Source organism: Elephantulus edwardii, unplaced genomic scaffold, assembly GCF_000299155.1.
Source record: "Elephantulus edwardii isolate Elephantulus edwardi_28Jun2011 unplaced genomic scaffold, EleEdw1.0 scaffold00290, whole genome shotgun sequence".
In the NCBI taxonomy this organism is placed as follows: Eukaryota; Metazoa; Chordata; class Mammalia; order Macroscelidea; family Macroscelididae; genus Elephantulus; species Elephantulus edwardii.
In genome coordinates, this window is record NW_006400040.1 from 300,650 (window position 1) to 310,539 (window position 9,890).

Below are 9,890 nucleotides of genomic sequence, written 5' to 3' on the forward strand. Positions count from 1 at the left end.
TCTGTTCTGAGGTCTGCCTCCTCATCCAAGAATAGGTTTCACATGAGCACAAACAAGTGTTCTGAGATTCCCATTCTTCTCAAAGTTAGCCAAAATTTGTTGTGATCCACACACTCAACTCCCTTGTATAGGCAATGAAACACAGATAGCTATTCCTCTGGTACTTTGCTTTCTGAAAAGATCCATCTGACATTGGTGATAAAATCTCTAGTGCCACGACCTCTTCTAAACCCAACTTCTATTTCTGGTAATTATTTGTCAATGTACCATTCAGTTATTTCTGGATAATATTCAGTAAGATTTTGCTTGTGTGTGATCTTAGCGATATTGTTAAATGATTTCTATACTCTGTTGGGTCACTTTTTTTTAAATGGGAATAAATAGAGATCTCTTCCAGTCTGTTGGCCAGGTTGTTGTCTGTCAGATTCCTTGGCACAACTTGGTGAGCACATGCAGGGCAGCATGTGTTTGTTGAAACCTGTCGAATGGTATTCTATCAATTCCTGGGGCTTTGTTTTTAATCAAGTCCTTCAGAGCATCCTGAACTTCCTCCTCCATCATCACTGCCTCTTGATCATATGTTGTTTCTTGAAATTCTTCTGTGTCAGCCAATTATTTTTGCTAAAATGCAATCGGTGGCATCAGGATGGTTGGTGAAGAGATTGAGATTGTTCACAGCTTCAGTTTGCTCGGCTCCCAGGAAATCAAAAAAACGTATTGCAATGGGAAAGTGTGCGGTTAGGGACCTTTCTAAAATACTCAAGAGCAACAGTGTCTGTCTGGAGACTAAGGTCCGCCTCATACAGACCATGGTTTTTATAATCACCTGTTATGCATCAGAGAGCTGGACAATGACTAGGGAGGATAGAAGGAGAATTGACGCCTTTGAGCTGTGGTGGTGGAGAAGAGTATTGAATGTACCATGGACTGCCAAGAAAACAAACAGATTCATCATAGAGAGGATTAAACCAGGCTGCTTCTTGGAGGTAAGGATTCTGGGGCTTCGTCTGACATACTTTGGACATGTTGTAAGGAGAGACAGGTCTTTAGAGAGGGACATAATGTTGGGTAGAGTAGGGGGACAGTGCAGGAGGGGAAGACCCTCTATGAGGTGGATTGATTCAGCGACTGGGGTACTCGGGATGGGTGTGTCAGGGGCAATGAGATTGGCACAGGATAGAACACGGTTTAGGGCTGTTGTACATAGGGTCACTCTGAGTCGCAAACGACTCGATGGCACATAACAACAACAACAACAAAATGCCTCTGTATACTCCTTCCATCTTCTTTTAATGCTTCTTGAATCATTCAATATTCTTCCCATTTCATCCTTAAGTATAACAAGTACTAAGTATTGTGGCTTGCATTTGTTCTTTAGTTTCTTCAGCTTAAGAATTGTAGAGCAAATTTGGCCCTTTTGATTTTCCGACTCCAGATCCTTGCACATTTCATTATAATACTTATCTTTGTCTTAACCCAAACATATCTTCCTTCCCTGCTCAGTCTGTTCTGCAATTGTCTACTCAAATTCAAATTCACTGTTGTCAAGTTGATTCCAACTCATACAAATCATTTATTAGATCATTGGTTGAAAATATTAATTAAATGTTACTGCTCATCTTTCTCCCATGGAAATGTAAGGTCTTTTCATTAGCAGCTCAATATGTTAAGGGCTCCAACACCAGAACTCTCGCAGTGGCTTAAAGTCCCAGAGAAGTAGTATATCTCTGATTATAAACAGAATAGGAATCATCAGAAGAAAATTGGAAGAATACTGAGTCACTTGATAAAAAGATGTTCAACCATTCTAGGAGGTTGCATATTATCAAGAACCCACAATATTGAAGAAATAAATTTATATTACTAAATCCATTAACAAAAAATAAGACACCAGAAGTAAACAAAGTACTAATTAAAATGTTTCAACAATGGGTGAAACACTGGCAGGGGTCACTAATCTATGTCAAAATATTTGGTAGATAGAATTGAAGAGGTAAAATTTGTGTGCATTCTGAACAAAGGTGATTTAACAAAATGTAGAAATTATCAAATAATATGTTAATATCGCACTGTTGGCCCTTAAGAACAACAATATTTCACTGGCTAAATACAAACAAACAAGCAAAAATCTGTTGTTGTTAAATTGGTTCTGACTAAGGAGGAGCGTTCAGTGGATTTCTATAGTTGTAAATTTTTATGGGAAGGACTGCCTAATCTTTCTCCTGATGAGTATGTGTTGGATTCAAACTACTTACCTGTGAGTGTTCAGTCTTCTGCATTATATATTTCACCTCTAAGGCTCCTTAAATCCAAAATAAGATCTAAAAAGATGTCTGTTACGAAGACGAGAGGATATATGATAAAAATCATTTTGTATACACTATAACTTTCTTCTTATTTCTCCTTACCTATGAAGTGATCTGTGCTTCTATACAGTATGAAGTTCAAAATTTACTGATCTATTTTCTCTCTATTAGCTGTACTTTAGAATATAATAATGGGAACAAGCATTAATCTTTTGAAGTTTAATAATCTTTCTCTTCACCATTTGTCATTGAATTTATTGTATAAATTTAATTTACTGTTACTTTCTAAACTTATTGTAACCCTGACATTTCCATTTCCCCCTAATGTCTCCAGAACACAATAAACCTGTTTAGAGGGATGCATTATAATTTTCAGTTGTCATAGTTCCATTCATTTATTCTACATATCCAACAGGCATTTCTCCCTATATTTTGACAGCTTCAGTTCCGCTGAAATATTCATAATGTACCTTGCCTTAAGCAGAATTTCCTTCACAAGCTTCTGTAAATTCAGAGCACATCAAGAGGATAAAGCATTTTAGGTTATTTCAGATATTTTGCATTGAATACAAACATATTCATCAAATTAAAGGGACATTATCAGAGGCACAATGGAATAATGGGATCACTGCAGGAAAAAAAATCCACAAAAACAAACAACAAGTAATTCTTATACACTGAAATGTTTCATGCAGTTTTTGTCCTGATAAAAATAGGAAAGAAAAAGTAAGCATTACATTTGAGTGTATGAAAACTAGTTTAGACTTTAAATATTATTACCTTCTTTTAAAACAGTTTTCTTTGGTTTCATGAAATATGTTTTACTTGAAATGTTACAGATTTAATAATTATGATATTTTAAATTACATTGTATATATCTCAGCTTTGAAGTCTATAAAAGCATCACTTAATTTAAATTGTTGATTTTTGTTATTGTTGCTACTTGTCATCAACTAGGGACAGACCCATAGCTGACCCTCTATTGGGTTTTCAGAGTTAATAAGTTGTATAGGAGGAGATTGTTTTGCATCATTTTTAAAGATATGCTTTCATTTTAAGCTTATATCTCTTTTTTGAGAGTAAGCTTAACTATATATATATATATATATCTAAATTCATATATAAGTACTATAAAGTATAGTTGATATAAAAATAGCTATGCAAGATGTGAGATTTTTAACAATTTTTACAAGTTTGTTTGCTTCACTATTCTGGACAGTGAGAAAAATAGAAAATATTCTTGAATCAAAGATAAAGATCTGTCTGTTACTTATAAGGAGCTTTGGTGGGCTAATAAGAAACTGATTAAAAAATCTCAAAGGCATATGGTTAAAATCCACTAACAGCTTCATGAGAGAAGGATGGGCAGTGTCCCTGCTTGTGATTTACAGTATTTGAAAACCCCTGGAAGGTCATTTATGAGTCAGTTCCAACTTGGCAGCACACATGAACAATGTAAAACTTGTAATAGTAGATCTAGTAAGGGTTGTTGTTGTTGTTGTTACGTGCTGTCGAGTCGCCTGAGACTCATTGCGACCCTATGTGCAACAGCCTAAACTCTGCTCTGTCCTGTGCCAATTTCACTGTCACCGACACACCCATCCCAATTATCCCAGTCACTGAATCAATACACCTCCTAGAGGGCCTTCCCCTCCTGCGCCTACCCTCCACCCTCCCAAGCATGATATATCCTTCTCCAAGGACAGGTTTCTCCTTATAACATGACCAAAGTACATCAGATAAAGCCTCAGAATCCTTGCCTCCAAGGAGCAACCCAGTTTAAACCACTCCAAGATGAATCTGATTGTTTTCTTAACAGTCCATGTTACCTTCAGTACTCTCCTCCAATACCAAAGCTCAAAGGCATCAATTCTCCTTAGTCAATCCTCCCTAGTCATTGTCCAACTCTCTGATGCATAATAAGTGATTGCGAAGACCACGGCCTGTATCAGACACACCTTAGTCTCCAGAGAGACACCATTGCTCTTCAGTACTTTGGACAGGTCCCTAACAGCAGACTTTCCCATGGCAATGCGCCTTTTAATTTCCTGGTTACTGGTGCCAAGAGTGTTGACTGTGGAGCCAAGCAAACTAAAGCTGTGAACAATCTCAATCTCTTCACCATCCATCCTGATGCTGCCAATTGGCCCAGTGGTGAGAATCTTTGTCTTCTTGACATTGAGCCTCAATCCATATTGGAGGCTGCAGTCCTTGACCATCTGCAGCAAGTGCTTCAGGTCCTCCTCAGTTTCAGCAAGCAGGGTTGTGTCTTCTGCATAACACAGATTCTTCCACCAATCCTGATGCTGCAACTCTTCTCAGACAGCCCAGCCTCTGGGATGATCTGTTCTGCATACAGGTTGAAAAGGTATGGAGACAGGACACGTCCCTGGCATATGCCCTTCCCAATTTTGAACCATGCAGTGTTTCCTTGCTCTGTTCTGATGACTGCCTCTTGGTCCAAGTATAGGTTTCTCATTAGCACGATCAAGTGCTCTGGGATTCCCATTCTTTTCAGAGCCAGCCACAGTTTGTTATGATCCACATAGTCAAATTAGTCAAGATTGTTTTACGATTTGGTGATAAAAATCTGTTTAAAATAGTTCGATTTTTTGTAAGTTTCTTCAAGAAAAGGTACTCTTTGCTCAAAAGGAAGATATTGCCTTTATTGTACTGGTGGTAAACTAATTTACCTCCAGTCACAGATGATGGCAGTATTCTATCAAGGTTGTTTTTTTTTAAAATCTCATTCATTTATTAATATTTTAATATAATCTTCTTAAATGCTGTTCCATTTGAAATATTCTTTACTTTTTTTTCAATCAATAATTTATTCATTGCTCATACCTTTTTTACAGAAAACCAGAATAACATAAATGACAATTATATACATGGACCTTACCTAAAGGAATATGCAAGTATCAAATTGGTTTTATCTATAGGAAGAGACAATAGAGAACTCATTATCAGCTGTCTAAACAAGCATTGAGGCTGATTGTGGAACAGAACACTAATTACTCATATGCAATTTAAATTGAAGCAATTTTTTTACATATATATTAGGCAACTATTCTTTTTTTTCAATGCAGTAAACATAATTTATCCAGTTTTTCTCAATCTTATCCCCACCCCAATGACAGCCTCATTCTATAACAGTGGCACCATGTAATATTTGTCTCTTTGTGACTGAGATTTTTTACTCAGCATAATGTCTTCCAGAGTCACCCATTTTGAATCATATTGCAAGAGTTCCTTGTTTTTCAAAGCAGCGTGGTATTCTATTGTGTGAATATACCACAGCTTCTCTATCCATTGGTTTGTTGATGGGCACTTAGGTTGTTTCCAACTCCTTGCTATTGTGAATAAAGCCGCAATAAACATGGGTTTGCATATATCTGCTTGGATGTCATTTATGGTCTTTATAAAGTATATTCCCAGTAATGGAATTGTTGGGTCAAATGGTATCTCAATTTGCAACTTTTTGAGAAAGCTCCAAACCGCTTTCCACAGGGATTGCACCATTTTACACTCCCATCAACAGTGAATAAGGGTAGGGTTCCAGTCTCTCCACAACCTCGCCAGCATTTGTTGTTAGCTGTTCTGTTAAATTTTGCTATTATTACTGAGGTGAGATGATATTTCATAGTTGTCTTGATTTGCGCCTCTCTCAGGGCTAGGGATTTTGAACATTTCTTCATGTGCTTGTTGGCCATCTGAATGTCTTCTTTGGTGAAGCGTCTATTCACATCCTGTGCCCATTTTTCTATTGGAGTATTTACCCTTATCTTGTTGTGGTGCTCAAGTATTTTATAAATTCTAGATATAAGTCCCTTATCTGACATGTCATTACCAAACACTTTTTCCCAGTCTGTGGCTTCCCTTTTTACCCTGTTGGAGAAGTTTTTGGATGTGCATAGGGATTTGCTTTTTAGAAGGTCCCATTCATCTATTTTATCTTCTCCTGGTTCTAAATTTTTCAAGATACTTGGATGACTCTTTATGTTGTGGATTAGGACTACTAAAGTTCTTCCAAGCTTTTCTTGAGTGAAGTTTATAGTTCTTGGTTTTAGTCCAAAGTCCATGATCCACCTTGAGTTGGTTTTTGTATATGGAGTGAGATGGGGACCTTGTTTCATTTTTCTACAGATAATTTTCCAGTTTTGCCAACACCATTTGTTAAAAAGGTTGTCATTTCCCCATCTAACTGATTTCATCTCCTTGTCAAAAATCAGTTGACCATAAATAGATGGACAGATTTTCCGGATTCTCAATTCTATTCCATTGATCTATGTGTCTGTCATTGTACCAGTACCATGCTGTTTTAACTACCACAGTAGTGTAGTAGGATTTGAAGTCAGGGAGTGAAATGCCTCCTACCTTTTTTTCTGTTCTTAAGGAGTGCTTTGTTTATTCAGGCCTTCTTTCCATTCCAAATGAACCTGGAGATTGCCTTTTCCATCTTGTTGAAGAATGGGATTGGTATTTGTATTGGGATTGCATTGAACGTGTATATTGCCTTTGGTAGTATTGCCATTTTGACAAGATTGATTGAGTCTTCCTATCCATGAGCAAGGAATATTCTTTCCCTTCTCCAGGTCTCTTTTTGTTTCTTGTAGTAATGTTTTGTAATTTTCTTTCAATAGATCCTTTGTGCTTCTAGTTATATTCATTGTGTGAAGACTATAGCCCAGAAAAACTTTCAAGTTTTTTATAACCCTTTAAAGAAACTCCAATCAGTGTATACTAATGCCTCTGTAAAATGTGCAGAAATGCAAAAGACTCATTAAAAATTGATTCATAATAAGTAATGATTATTAGAGGCTAGGATTTTGAAACTCCATCTCACATACTTTGGATACATGGCTAGGAGAATCCAGTTCTTGGAGAAGTGCATCATGTTCAGAGGAGTGGAAATATGGCAAAGGAGAGGAAGACCCTGGATGAGATGGATGGATACAGTAACTAGGGTAATAGGGATTGTTGTGTCGGAATTAGTGAGACTGCCTCACTGGCTCAGGGCAAGGCAGGGTTCATCGTTGCTGTACATAGGGCCAATATGTGTCTCAGGCCACTCGCCAGCACATATCAGCACAATAAGGACAACAATAATTTTATTTTGATTTGGGAAGAAAGTAATTATCCGTACAGAACAAAGCATTGGTAATTATGTACTTTTTAAATTTCTGGAGTCATTTGTAGTTAGTGCATTGATTCAGAGAGATTGAGGGGGTAAAAAATAATCTATGATTAAAGAACATATATACAAATATTATATAACTAATTGCCTTTGAGTTGGTGTTCACACACAGTGACCCTCCTTGGTCTTCTTAAACTGTAAATTATAACTGGATGTGACTGCCCATCTTTCTTTTATGGGACCGATGCTGGATTTGAACTGCCAGTGACATGTGCCCATTTAATAAGCAGTAAATTTTGTTGATAAGTAGTGCTTAAATAATCTGTATCAGAATCTCTTGGGGAATTTGATAAAATTCTGACTCCCAAGTCACAGTATCTAGACTTACTCTATAAGAATCTGTAACACTGTAAATTAGCAATTGGAAATATTTTAAAAGCTCCTGTAGAGTGTTCTTTTTACACCCACCAACCTTTTAGAAAAATGGGTAAGATGCACACCAAATATTTAAAATGATTGCCAAGGAAATTCCAGTGACTAGCTGAGAAAACATAGTTGGAAGTAAAGTCAATAAAAATGAAAGTCAATAAAATGTGGAAAAGCCTAAATATAAAGAAATAATAAAATCTACTAGGGGTTGAAATTTTAGACTCATCTATTGACTTATTTTTTAATGCTTTCTATATACATATTTTTTTTACTTTTTTTAGTTTGTATATAATCATTCATATACATTGTGTTTTGTGCTTTGTGTTTTGTAATTTCATATGGTGGTGGTGTTTTAGGTGCCATCAAGTATAACTCATAGTGACTTAAGAACAATGGATCTCTCCCATCTCTCCTATAATCTTCACATTTTTTACATATTAGAACCCATTGCTGTGTCTACTTGGTTGAGGGTCTTCCTCTCCTTTGCTGACCCTCCACCTTTCCACACATCATGGCCCTCTCCAAGAAATAGCCTTTCCTAGAAAGGACTCTGGCTGCACCCTCTACAAGATATATTTACCTTCACATACATTATATTTTTTCTATTATTGATACATTTGTTGAAAATATAAATAATAGTTCTGTGCTTAAATGTCATTGCAGCTATGGGCTGACCTCCACAAAACTTAACTACAAAAGATTCTTCTCAAAGACACTGTGGACAGAAATGAAAAGGTAAAGAAATAATTGCCCAGACAGTATTGTTTCAGACACAAACTCTTATAAGTAATACTTGCAAGAAAATGAAGTTTGACATTAATTAAAACTATATCCAGATTATTGGAAATTGAATCCTACAGGCATAAAGGTGAAACATGATCACAAGAAATCCTTTTTTCTTCCCACTTTTATATTTTAGCTATGAAGGTCCAGAACAAATAATTATCAACAAGTAGAATTTTTAAGGTCATTTAAATTGAGAGTTTCTTTGGTCTTTGTGATTCTATTAATTTGCAAATGTTGTTGTTGTTATGTGCCATTGAATCGCTTGCTACTCATAGCGACCCTATATACAAGAGCTCTAAATGCTCTTCTATCCTCTGCCAACCTAGCCATCTCAAATGCACTTATTTCTACCACTCCAATCACAGATCGATCCATCTCATTGAAGGTCTTCCTCTCCTTCACTGCCCCTGCACTCTGCCAAACATGATGTCCCTCTCCAAGGAGCAGTCCCTCCTTGCAACATGCCCAAAATATGTCAGACGAAGCGTCAGAATCCTTGAGTACAAAGAGCCTTCTGGCTTCAACCTCTCCAGGACAAACCTGTTTGTTGTCCTAGCAGTCCATGATATATTCAACACTCTTCTCCAGCACCTCAGCTCAAAGGCATCAATTCTCTTTCGATCAACCCTATTCACTGTCCAACTCTCTGGTGCATAGCGCGTAATTACGAAGACTATAGCCCAGATCAGGCGCACCTTAGTCTCCAGTTGGACGCCATTGCTCTTCAGTTCTCTTGAGAGGTCCCTCAGAGCCGACTTTCCCAATGCAATTCGTCTCCCGATTTCCTGACTGCCGGTACCAAGAGTGTTGATTGTGGAGCCAAGTAAACTAAAACTGTTAACTACCTCAATCTCTTCAACATCCATACTGATGCTGCCAATTGGCCCAGTGGTGAGAATTTTTGTTTTCTTGATGTTGAACTTCAGTGCATGTAAGAGGCTGCAGTCCTTGCAGCAAGCACTTCAGGTCCTCCTCAGTTTCAGCAAGCAGGGTTGTGCCATCTACATAACGCAGGTTGTTGATGATTCTTCCACCAATCCTGATATCACATTCCTCTTCTTACAGCACAGCGTTGTGGATGATCTGTTCTGCATACAGATTGAAAAGGTATGGAGACAGAATACATCCCTAACGAACCCCCTTCTTGATTTTGAACCATGTAGTGTCTCCTTGCTCTGTTCTGACAACTGCCTCTTGGTCCAAGTATAGGTTTTGCATTAGCACAATCAAAT